We start from the raw sequence: 13,229 nt of genomic DNA on the forward strand, positions 1-13,229 counted from the left end.
GTGAATACCGGGGCCAGTTGGTCGGCACAAACTTTTAGGACGCGGCCGGGGATGCCGTCCGGTCCTGCTGCCTTCCTGATATCCACTTTTTTAAAGATCCGTCTCACCTCATGCTCTGTTACCCTGAACACTGAGTCTCCATCAGCAGACCCCCCCCCCCCATTGCCGTGGTTTGTAGGCTGGTGTTGTTATTCACAGCCTCAAACCTCGCATAGAAGGAGTTGAGATCATTTGCTAAGGAGATGTCACTGTTCAGTTTGAGGGGGGTTCCTTTGTAGTCTGTCATTGTTCTGAGGCCCTGCCACATGCCTCTAGAGTCAGCCTGTTCAAACTGAAGTTCAACTTTATCCCTGTAACGCCGTTTTGCCTCTATTACTGCTCTCCTGACGTTGTATCTTGCCATCTTGTGTTCTTCCATGTTGCCTGTCACCAGCCCGGTGTTGTATGCTGATGTGCGCACTTTCAGAGCCTCACGGACGGATTTGTCTACCCAGGGCTTTTGATTTGGGTAGATATTAATTTTGGTGGAGGGGATTATTACTTCTACCTGAGTACAGACATAGTCAATCACCGTTTCGGTGTATTCGTTAATATTGGCTGTGTTATCACGGAATACACTCCATTCTGTGCTTCCCAGCACTGCTTGGAGTGACTCCACTGACGTCACGGCCCAACGCTTAACCTCTCGCGAGACCACCGGCGTTCGCTTGAGACTCTGTTTGTACTTTGGCAAAAGGAATATGGCGGCGTGATCGCTTTTACCGAATGGACTAAGAGCCTGTGACTTGTACCCATTCTTAAATTGCGAGTATACATGGTCTAATATGTTCTCGCCTCTGGTGGGACAGGTCACATGCTGATAGAAATTCGGCAGCACCTTTTTAAGACGCGCGCTGTTGAAATCCCCCAAGACCAAAATGGCAGCGTCAACATTAGCTGCCTGGAGTTTGTTTACCTCGTCGTGAAGTTTTGAAAGTGCGACCCCAGTGTTCGCGTGTGGTGGAATGTACACTCCGATGAGGATGATGGACGTTAACTCTCTTGGGAGGAAGAAGGGTCGACATTTTATCGTGATAAACTCCAGGTCTGGGGAGCAGTGGTTAGACAGTTCCTTTGTGTTGCCTAAATCGCACCACTCCTTGTTTATCATGAAGGCAATGCCGCCTCCTCTCGTCTTTAGTGACTCTTCTGCCGTCCGGTCTTTGCGGAGAACGAAGAAGTGGTCTGCCGGTTCTATTGCGTGATTCGGGACATCTGGACTCAGCCAAGTTTCTGTGAAACAGAGGACGTTACAATCCCGAATGTCCCTCTGGAATTGGATCCTTGCTCTGATGTCGTCCAATTTGTTTCCTATCGATTGCACATTGGCCAACAATATGCTGGGCAATGTGGTTCTGTGTCGTTTGGACCTCAGTCTGTTCCGGACCCCGGCTCTCTTTCCTCGTCTTCGCGGCGGCTTCTTCTGGTCTTGGCCATGGCCGGCATAACAAAGGATCTCGGCGGGCCATTTCTGCTGTTCAGCGATCCGATCCAGAGAGCAATCCAAACGGTAAGTTTTTCTTAATCCAATGTCAATGATTGACTGACGGTCATACACATATAATGCACCAACAGTTGGTGCAAATAAAACTCCTAATACTATAAAAATTAACAAAATAAAGCACAGTCTCGTCGGAGCGATCAGAAAGGCAGCCATCAGAGCAGCGCCAGTGTAGAACCTATACATTTATGACATATCAGATTTACAAATACAGTACTGTTTGTGATACAAAAAGAGTCTAGAAAAGAGAGTATACATTTGACGAAGAAACTGTACATTGGAGGAGGTTGGGTAAGTGGGGTGGAGGGGGGGGTTGGGTAGGTGGGGGGGCAAACTGCAAACTGTACATTGGAGGTGGTTGGGTGGGGGGGGTTGGGTAGGCGGGTCGGGGTAACTGTACATTGAATTATCGATGAAACCTTACTTGGTCCCAAGAAGAGGGTCTCGTGTATTATTGGGTTAGGACATTTACTGTACATTGGAGGGGGTTGGGTTAGGATCTGATCGTTACACTGACACTATGTCTATTTGTATAAAAAAATGTAATCTTGATTTGGAGTAGTGTAAATATCTTTAATAATATTTGGAATGGCGTGTGTCTGGAGGACAAAAGCATTGGGATGTGTGTCGGTATCTTACCAGTAACTGCATTTGCGATTTGTCAAAGCTGGACAACCCACAGGTAGTTTTTTACTGTACTGTACCCATTCTGCAATCTGTTAAATAAAGTTTAAATAAACGCATCGCGGATCTCCCCGTGGATCTGCAATGTACAGTGTACAGTGTCCCCCACCCACCCCCTACCCAACCCCCCCCCCCCCCCCCACCTCCAATGTACAGCCCCCCCCCCACCCACCTCCAATGTACAGCCCCCCCCCCCCCCCCCACCCACCCAACCCCTCCCCACCTACCCAACCTCCTCCAATGTACAGTTTCTACATCAAATGTATATACACTCTTTTCTGGACACTTGTTGTATCACAAACAGTACTGTATTTGCAAATCTGTGTCATAAATGTATAGATGTATGTCTATCTGTATGTCGTGTGTGTCATATATGTTATGATGAATTGAAAATGGGGGACCCTGATGTAAACAAGACGAAAGTCTTTCTCTGGTCTGCATCCCCTTAACAATTGTATGTATTGAGCTGTACTGTACTGTACCCATTCTGCAATCTGTTAATAACGTTTTCAATCAATCAATCAAACCCGCACAGTGCAATACTCCAATTCAGCCATTGGCAATTCAGCCATTGGGTGGGTGGCGCTGCTGAGCGAGCAAATTCCTGAGGGGCCTGACAGCGTGGGGCCTGAGAGTGCTGGGGCTGACGTTCTGCAGATGGATACTATTGCATATTTTGGCTAAATATAAATGTGTATACAGAAACAATTCCATTGCTTTTGTTGATAATATTAATTTATTTAATTGACAAAATAGTGCTGTAATTTCATTTTCTAAACAACGTGTGCTTTTATTTTGATATTCCTTATCTCCACGTTGAAATTACGCCATACATTAAGTGTGGGGTCGCCAAAAAAAATCCTAAATAAAATGGGGTCGTGGTATAAAAAAGTTTGAGAACCCCTGGTATAGACCACTGTATATAGACCATAGAGACTCCCTGGGCAATCTGTGCATGCGCCAGTTGGGGAGTAGGTGCGGAAAAGCTCAGCCGAGAAAGTGCAATCGACTTGCGGTTGGTCTCTCTGTGTTCAGGGGACTCAGGCGTATAAAAACGTCTATTGGATCATGTCGCCAGCACTGTACGTTTGCCATGTTGTTTCACTAAATTCACACACTTCAAGCATCAGTGATGTAACGTTCAGACTTAACTCATTGAAAGCTTTTATTATACTAAACAGTCAGCCGGACCTTCTTGTGTGATCCTGGTAGCTCTGAGTGAATTTGAATTGAAATGATGATTGAATCCCCATAGGTGGCAGTATCGCCTACCTTTTGAACTGGGCTAGTTTACTGTGGGGGGGAGGGGGGGGGGGGGGTCGCTCACTCACTGCTGGGCACAATAGTAGCCACTAGCCTGCGGACTGCCTATGCAATGGCGAGCAAACTATTGGAGATTATTATGAAGAGGACAAAACGATCACACTTATGGATGATAAGGTGCGTTTTCACCAGACTACATTGGACTCAGAACTTCTGGTAAATCATAAAAATACTAGTCAAACCAGCCGAGCATGTACCATTATCTGTCGCCGACAACAGAGTTGAGAGCCCCCCAGACTAGAGCCAACTAACGTTCGGCAATGGCGATTGCCTAGAGCGAACTATTGGAGATTATTATGAAGAGGACAAACGGTGATGATCCATCCATAACATAAGGTGCGTTTTCACCAGACTATGTTCGATTCTAGTATTTTCAAACAGGCTGAGGATGTAACGTTATCTGTTGGGCGCTGCCAGAGCCAACTAACGTTATTTATTTAACCCTTGAGTCACCCTTGTCGCAGTTCTGGTCAAAAAGCCCTTTTTTACGTGTGTTTGTGGATAGCGTTGGCTAGATTTTATGTATATGCCAAAAAAGTTGCTCAGTATCACATCTTGGACTCACATTACAATAATCCATGTTTGTTTTTAAAAAACAATCATTATTAGCATGTGAACAACAAGTGTCACACCTTTCACCCTAGTCGCAGAACTGGACAGGTTAGGGTTACGGTTAGAGTTAGGGTTAGGGTAACCATAGGGTAACCCTAACCCCCTAACCATAACCCCAACCCCAACCCCAACCCCAACCCTAACCCTAACCCTAATTGAAGAAATGGTTAAAATCCTGAAAATGAATAAATATTCTATATGTATGGTGAGGACTGAAGTTAATAATGATATTCATGAAAGAAAATTGGAACAATACATGAAAAATATATGTTTTACTGAGATCGCAGTTTCGGTCACTAGGGAGACAGGTAGTGGTTTTTTTTAAGGTTGACTCAACGGTTAAATTGTTCCACACTTCGGAGCAAGAGTGGACAGGGTTTTGGTGGACCTGCTGACAAAGGTAATGTCTATTTTACCGAACCCCATCATAAAACATGCCTTTGTGATGATCCCAGCGTCAGAAAACAAGTCGGCGAGGCACCCCCCCCATGGTGGCTTTGTGAATAGAACCATTCTATGTATGGTCATGTTTACCTTTGACCTGGAAATAATATAGGTGTCAGGCGAGCAACAAGCACGAAATGCGCATGCTGCACACAAAACACGCAATATCTTGCGTTCCAGGAAACGAGCCTGGATTGTTTTGAAACGGGACAGTTTTTAGCCTGAGATTGCGCAAGAACGAAGGTATGTAGAAATAAACGGCCGGTATTGCACTCTAGCGATCTCAGAATGATTTCCTGTGGTAACCCTGAGGTCCGTGTGACTGAAATTAATTAAAAAAATCGAATAAAAGAAATAACGATGAAAACCCGACTATACTCGGGTATGGCGCTCAACCACTGGCGAGATAACCCGACTATCCTCGGGTCTGGCGTGAGTTATGAGTTAACATTTCAAAAATCAACAATGTAACTTTCAGAATGAATGCTTTTTTTCCTGTAAATAACGCTTGCCTGCTGTGACTCGCACATATCTCGCTGTTTGCAATGGCAACAGTCAGCAAGCTTGCTTGTTTGATTTTATCACGTTCGTAATTAAGTAAAAACAAAATCATATGTTAACAGGGGGGTGGGGGGTGGGTTCAATTAGTAATGGAATAGTTCCCAGTAAGTAACTATCGAAGGGAGCATGTCTATGTTCCCCGGGTCGTATGTTCCCCGGTAGCGATAGATAGTCAGACCACCAGCCCTGATTCCAAACTCTAACCTTAACCAACTTCGAAAGAGGGCCTAAGCGTAACCAGTTCGAAACAAGGCGGACATTAATAATTAATAAAATAATAAAAATTTATAAAATTTTCAATCAATCAATCAATCAATCGGGGAACATAGGACCCGGGGAACATAGGGATGACCCCCTATCGAATAGCAATAACTACTACCATAACCAACATCCCTGACACACCCAACCTCGCAAAGCTAAACAATAAAGCCATTGCAGTTTGCATGCATTTCAACCTCAATTCACCTTATTCACTTAAATTTTTGAACGATTAGCTGGGTAAAAGAATATGGTAGGTTGTAATCTTTACTCGCACATCTATTTTAGTCGCAAATGCGAGTGAAACACCCTGCATCATTAGTTTTGAGTGCAAATGTAACAGTAAAGTGCAATAGTAATATTCAATGTACAGGTGATTAAACTGGGATAAAAATATATGAATGAGTACAACTGAGTGTAGTGCTATCAGATGTACAGTGATACAGGTATGGTATGGTAGTAGTCATACTGGCTAGCAGCGTAACTAGTAGCCTAACTAGAGTAGGATATGTACAGATATAGTATCTACAGATATGTAAAAGGACTATGTGCAAGTACAGATGGGTGTCGATGGATATATATGCGGGGACTGGGAGAATAAATACATATATCTATATATGGTATATACATCATACATTTTTTTTTATGACATTCTTTTTATTTATATAGAGGGGTCAACATAGGGGCCCCCCAGGGCTGTGTTCTGAGTCCCCTCCTCTACTCGCTGTGCACACACGACTGTGTGTCACAGCAGAACAACAACACAATCATCAAATTTGCTGACGACACAGTAGTGGTGGGCCTGATCTCTGCAAACGATGAGAGGGCCTACCTGGAAGAGGTAGAGAATCTGTCGCGGTGGTGTCAGGAGAACTGCCTCTCCCTGAACGTCAGCAAAACAAAAGAGATGATTGTGAACTTTAGGAAGTCGGCGGTCAGGGACTACAGCCCCCTCAGCATCGACGAGGCACCGGTTGAGAGAGTGAACAGTTTTAAGTACCTCGGAGTCCAAATATCCGAGGACTTGACATGGACCACACACATTGACAGTGTAATCAAGAAGGCACGGCAACGCCTCTAATTTCTTAGGTGCCTAAGGAAGTTCAAAGTGAGTCAGAAGATCCTTAAGAACTTCTACTCATGCACAATAGAGAGCATCCTGACTGGCAATATCACCTCCTGGTTTGGGAATAGCACCGCACAAGACCGTAGCAGACTACAGAGAGTGGCCCGTTCAGCCGAATGCACAATTGGAGGTGGGCTTCCCACTCTCCAAGACATTTACAACAAGCGTTGCATGGGTAAGGCTAAGAGAATAATCAAAGACTCCAGCCACCCAAACAACTGCCTCTTTGAACTGCTGCAGTCAGGCAAGCGATACCGGAGTCTCATGGCAAGCACAGAGAGACTCAGAAGGAGCTTCTATCCCCAGGCCATCAGGATGCTCAATGACAATAACACTGTAACAAACCATCAAATACACTCACATGCACACACACATGCATACACTCACTTTAAATAAACAACTCACTGCAGCACCCACTTTACCCTCTTTAGACACTTTAACACACTTTATATTTATTGGTAAAGAGATTTGCACTACAACTCATACCTCATACACCTTACCTTAAATTATACCTCATCCCATTTCTGCATTGTACTGTATAATGTATTATAACTCAGTTAATTTTTCTACTCTACATTGTATATTGTATACAGATCAGAGCATGTGAGCGGAGCGGCGCGGCCGAGAAATCCGCTCTTCCCTCTAGACGGCTTGTTCCGCTCCGCTAATCGCTCATGTTGATCCCGCCGCCACGCCGCTCACCGCTCACCTTCATTTACGAATCAAGCGCTTCCCGCTCCACAGCTCGCTCAGCAGAATTATTTTTTGGAGCATGATGTAAATTAGCTTGATTTGACCAAACTACAACAGTCTGCACCCCTGGGTTCTTAACAATTGTTTGTATTGAGCCGTATTGTATTGTACCCATTCTGCAATGTTAAATAACGTTTATCCATTCAACTAAGATGGTAGCTAGCCTAGCCTTAATGCTATGGTCGATCCCAGTCACGTTAGCATGTAAGCTAACAACAGCGGTAGCTTTAGTCTATCGCTTTTTGTGAGACTAAACTCCACTCTTGGTGGTCCATTGTGTTGATGACTAGTCTGCAACCCCCTTAACAACTGTTTGTATTGAGCCGTATTGTATTGTACCCATTCTGCAATGTTAAATAACGTTTATCCATTCAACTAGCTGTACAGTACTAAGCTATGGGCTATCCCATTCACATTAGCATGTAAGCTAACAACAACAGTCTCTCGCTTTTTGAGAGACATAAGTGGCTTGGAGTGGAGGAGAACTCTCGCTCCGGAAGTCGCGCAGACCCATTTTAAAACCCACTCCTTCGCTCACTTCAAAACTACCCGCTCCACTCCCCGCTCCGCTCCCGCGCCGCTCACATGCTCTGATACAGATGCAGCCATGAATTGTTGTTGGACCAACGTTTGGGCACCGTATTAACGGTAACAATAACCAGCAGGGGCGCTCGAATACAGCGGGTGACAACGGCCCGATGCGCGGCTCTCATTCCATTTCATCAGAAGAAAGCGATCACAACGCTGTTAGTGTAATGCTTTTTGGTAACAATAAGTTTGTTTAAACACGCAATGTTGCTGAATTAAAGAATTAAACAGTTAAAACCTGTCAAATCAGCAGTCGACGTGTATATTTTAAGCATCATGTTTGTTTACCAACTATTGTAACAGTTATTAGTAAAATATAAGATGACATAATTTCATTGGATTTTATGTGTCAGGCGTGGTCTAGTGGTCTGTAGTAATGTCTCTCAACCGGGTTTGATTCCCGTTTTTGTATTTTATATAATACATTTAGAAAAAATTTAATGGCAGAGTTATAGCAACATCTTTTGGCTAAATACATAGACATATACTGTAATGCTTAATTTTATTAAATGTAATTTGCGCGATAACAGTGATATGATGTCAATATTGTCACGAGAGAGAGAGAGATAGGCCGCGCCTGTCTGATACAGCAGAGGACCAAGATATCCCCAACCTGCACTGCAAGTACTGTAATAGTAATGTACTCTACGTTACCCTAGTCTAACCCGCGCAATCGTATATCTGGCGCAAGCTGTTTGTTATGAATAGGCCAACTACCAGTGCCATTTAATCGCATCTGATGCGTCTAATCACTGTAAAATGTAAATTGCCATTATGTCATTGTCGCGTGGCAATTAAAATAGTACATTTTGACAACTAATAAAGAAACTTGAACTTGAACTTGGTAACACTTTATAATAACACTCAGTTATAAGACCTTTATAAGGTATTTGTAGATAATGAACTAATCATGAACAAACCATTTATATACATTCATAAATTATTATTAAATCATTTATAACTATATTTGTATAACATTTACAAATGAGTTCTACATTATTTATAACTCATTATCAACATTGTACTTGATTTGTTCATAAAATAATGTTGTTTAATGTGTAGTAACTAGAGCTGGGCCGGGCTAAGTTAACGCCGGACTGTTATCGTGCGATAAATAAATTGACGCCGTTAATCTATTCTCCAAGTTGGGTCTCCTCTCCTCTCTCTGTCTGCACGAGAAGCGAGCCGCAGCGACTCAACGAGCCACACACACATACGGGTACTTAAGGGAGGGGCCTGTCCGTGGCTCCGTGCTGCTGAAAGCGCACAGGACACAGACAGAGCTCTGCACTCATCATGGTGGAGAGAACAAAACGAAAGTCTGGGTACACTTTACAAAAGTCGATGCCGACAACCAGGGTGCGAACCATGGGGGAGCTGGGGGAGCCATGGCTCCCCTATATGAGAAATCAGCCCCCCTGAAAACATAATTTGTGAATTTTTGGGGGGTCTCTAAAATACTGACAATAAATGCTATTTTTGCCATGTATTTCAAATTTTTCTGTAATTTTCTGTATCGTCATCATCGTGTATAATAATAAAATTAGGCTATTTTGATGTATGATTAACACTTTGAATGCCGACGACGTGTATTGTCGTCTTATCAGACCCCCCGTTGAGTGCCGACGACGTGTATTGTCGTTTGATTTTTTTATTAGCGATCTGAATTCATATTTCATCAACCGAGTCTCCCGTTGGTACAACAGACCCTCTAGGAGCTCAGATGGGAAAATACCGCCCCCTATCGTCTATCCCTGTGTAACTGCAGGTCATTCGATTATACTGCTGGATCTGTGGAGGTGGAGCCTGCTGGCGAGGGATCTGATGAACATGGAAGTGATCGCGAGTTGGAAAGCAGCCTGGAATATATATTTACAGCAGCCAATAATCAATCAATAAACGCGATCGATATTTGGAATGGCGATCAGGAATTGGAATAATCTTTTTGGAGAACATCTGATCTAAGGTAAGGAGTCTATGTTACCAGTCTTGGGGTAATCAGAGGTGTATTCACTGAGATATCAGCATGTGCCGTGTGTGTATGTGTGTGTGTGTGTGTGTGTGTGTGTGTGTGTGATGTTGAGGAAATGAGAGAATCGATTTTTCAGCCCGCCTCTATAGCGTGCATAAGTAAGTAATAAGTACACATACTATCGATAATCTAGCGTTTATTTGAAAACAATTCATAAATAGGCCGACAAATGACAACGTGTCTAGTGTATTCGAGAATATTCCAATAAATGCTGTTTATGGGGAAATCTTTCTATTTCCCCGAAAATTTTCGAGAGAACAATAGCTTTTCGAAATGCTATAAAAAGGATATGAACCGATTAAAAAACAATCCGTTTTGACAATGTTGACTGCAAACAAGTCATTGATAAGCGACGGGCAGATTAGACACATAGCCATAATTTAAAACATAGATTATGCATTTTTAACGCTAACATTGAAGTGGATGATGGCACAGGGGGTAAAAAGGTAAACAAGGCCGGCATGAAGGACACACAGTTAATTTGGTTATTGTTTGTTTGTCTGTATGTGTACCGTGTCTGTTCTCCCCTTACCTTTTTCCCTTTGTGTGATCTGGGTTGAAATCCCCACTAATAACATCCCCTTTTCCCCTTTGGGAACAGGCCGTGGGTTGGAAGCCCCACACGTAATAAACCCAATTTACCATTTGAAAACGTCTGTGTTTACTATTTGCCTACCCGGGACTGTTTTGAAAAGCATTTTCTACTGAGGGGGTTGTTTCTGCTCATGTACCGCCTGCCCAGTTACTATCCTGTGTGGTCGTTAGACCTCTGTACATGACAGATGTGAAAAGGCATTTCTCTGGGGACAATAAAGTCTGATTCTAACATCTTTCCTGACATCTGTGTGAGCACTAGGAAATGAAGCGCCACTTAAAAGTCTAATGGACTGCAATGGGATAATAAGTGACAACCAACACACACATGAATCAGTAAATGTTTCTGTGTGTGTGTGTGTGTGTGTGTGTGTGTGTGTGTGTGTGTGTGTGTGTGTGTGTGTGTGTGTGTGTGTGTGTGTGTGTGTGTGTGTGTGTATGTGTGTGTGTGTGTGTGTGTGTGTGTGTGTGTGTGTGTGGTGTGTGTGTGTGTGTGGCAATGGCTCTGATCATGGTCACAAATGGATTCCAGCTTCATTGATTTACTACCGATGACAAACGTGTTGTTTCTGTTTTTCTTTTTGACATACTTGCGGCACACCCCACACGGAACAACTCATCAATACAGCCCAGCATCATACTGTAGCCAGTCTCTTGAAACACCGCCATCTCCAAACTACCACTCCTCTCGAAACTTTATTTTGTTAGGTGGTCCCGCTCTCGCTGCCGCGTGGGTTTTCTTTTTAGCGGTCGGCTTACTCCTTCCATAGTTCCACATATTTGTAACCCATTTAACGTTATTAGGCTAACAGTAGCTAACGTTAGCTAATCGTTATAGCAGCTAACAACGGGCAGTCAGAGGAGTAGCGGATGTGACGTCGGTAAAGAAGCCACAAATTAGGCTTGGCGTAAGACCAAAACACTCCGCAGTTTTAATAATTTTACATGACTATTTTGTTACCCACCACATGGCGGACAGACAACAAAAGGGAGTGATTGAAAGCTAATCTTTTTTTTGTTATCTTTTTCCCCCTTCTTTTTCCGTTTTTCTCCCATCCCAATGTTAGTCGTTATGCCAATTCCCAATCCCCTTCCTGGTCGTTGCGCACTCTCCCCCTACCGTCGGTCCGGGAGGGCGGAGACTATCACATGCTTCCTCCGACACATGTGTACCCAGCCCACCGCTTCTTTTCACCTGGTAGCGCGGACTCTCACTGGGAGAGTGTAACGTGTGGAAGGTCACACTACCTCTCTCAGATCCTTCCCTTGCTGTGCAGGCGCCCCAACCGAACTGTAGGAGTCGCTGTTTACAACGACCAGGACCCACACTTGCCGGGTTTCCCACCCGCTAACACTGCCAATTGTGTTAGTGTGGACGGTCGGCCAACCCGGAAGCACCACAGCTGGATTCGATCCCACTGTTTCTGTGGTGGTAGACAGACGCTTAGTCCGCTGCGCTACCCGGCTACCCTTGAAAGCTAATCTTAACACTTTGGGTGCCGGAAGACGTGTTTAGGCGTCCTTCCCCGCCATGCTCAAGGTGCCAAAGACGCCGTAACTCGTCTTTGTTCTGTTTACATCTTTTTTCGATTTTCCCCGTCTGAACTTCACCGCAGAACTTTTTGCAGAGAGTTTGAACAGGAAACTGCATTTCCTCTCAAATTACACTAGGTGGCAGTGTCCCCCTATTTTCTAACACTGTATCACAAGGTAATGAATATTGCCCCCCACAATGAATCTGGCTTTTGATTGGCCAGCATACCTGACCAGTGTGAGTACAGGTATAAAAGTTTAGCGGGATCCCAGAATCGACAAGGTTTTGGAGGGAGAGAGAGAGAGAGAGATAGATAGAGCGATAGAGAGAGAGAGATTGAGAGAGAGATATTTGAATTGAGATCAGCCTATAGTCTATATTTATAGTTTTATACAGTATAGTGGTAGTATCAGAATAATTGTAAGGTTTCAGCTGTGCTTTAGAAAGTACTTAGTCGTGCTAAGTAGTAGTACTATTGTGAGGGATTAGTGTGTAGTCTAGGTAGTATATTTCAGTAGTAGTAATAGTAGTTTGATCAGTTAGTAGTTCCATTTAGATTATTAGTTCAGTATGAGGAGACGTAGTGTATGTAAGAGAGGCAACAAACCGACAGCGGATCGGTTTGTTCAAACGAAGCTGGCGTTTGGACCCGCGGTTGCAGCAGCGGCACCAACGACCGGACCTTTGGTAGCTCCAGCAGCAGCACCAACGACTTTGGTAGCTCCGATCGGAGAGAGCCGTGATACCGTCGCTGGGCCCAGCGACGTGTCTCGCCCCGGGACCGGGAGCGGTTCTCCCCGTCGCAGTTCGAGGAAGAGGAAGGTGGCTGCTGTGCAGATATCTTCAGCCGAGTCCTCGGACAGCGATTCAACGGCCCATGAATCTGATGGGAGCGCCGATTGGGAACCACCAGGTAAGGATTGTGTGTGTGTGAAACGTGTTTATATTGGATGATGATTTACCTAACGCTAATTGATTCATGGTATACTGTGAATATGTAATGTTAGTTCGCCAACCAACGCCGGTATGCATTGATTATAGCTCCGGAGTCATCTGACGAGGATATCGATCTGGGTCGGAGGTATTATGGTTCCGATTCATCTCACGAGTCCGACGGGGGACGCGGTGGTGGTCGTCGAGGGGCGAAGGGTAAGTCAGGTTGACGAATGCAATGTGAATA

The sequence above is a fragment of the Notolepis coatsorum genome (assembly GCF_963971535.1).
Source record: "Notolepis coatsorum genome assembly, chromosome: 18".
In the NCBI taxonomy this organism is placed as follows: domain Eukaryota; kingdom Metazoa; phylum Chordata; class Actinopteri; order Aulopiformes; family Paralepididae; genus Notolepis; species Notolepis coatsorum.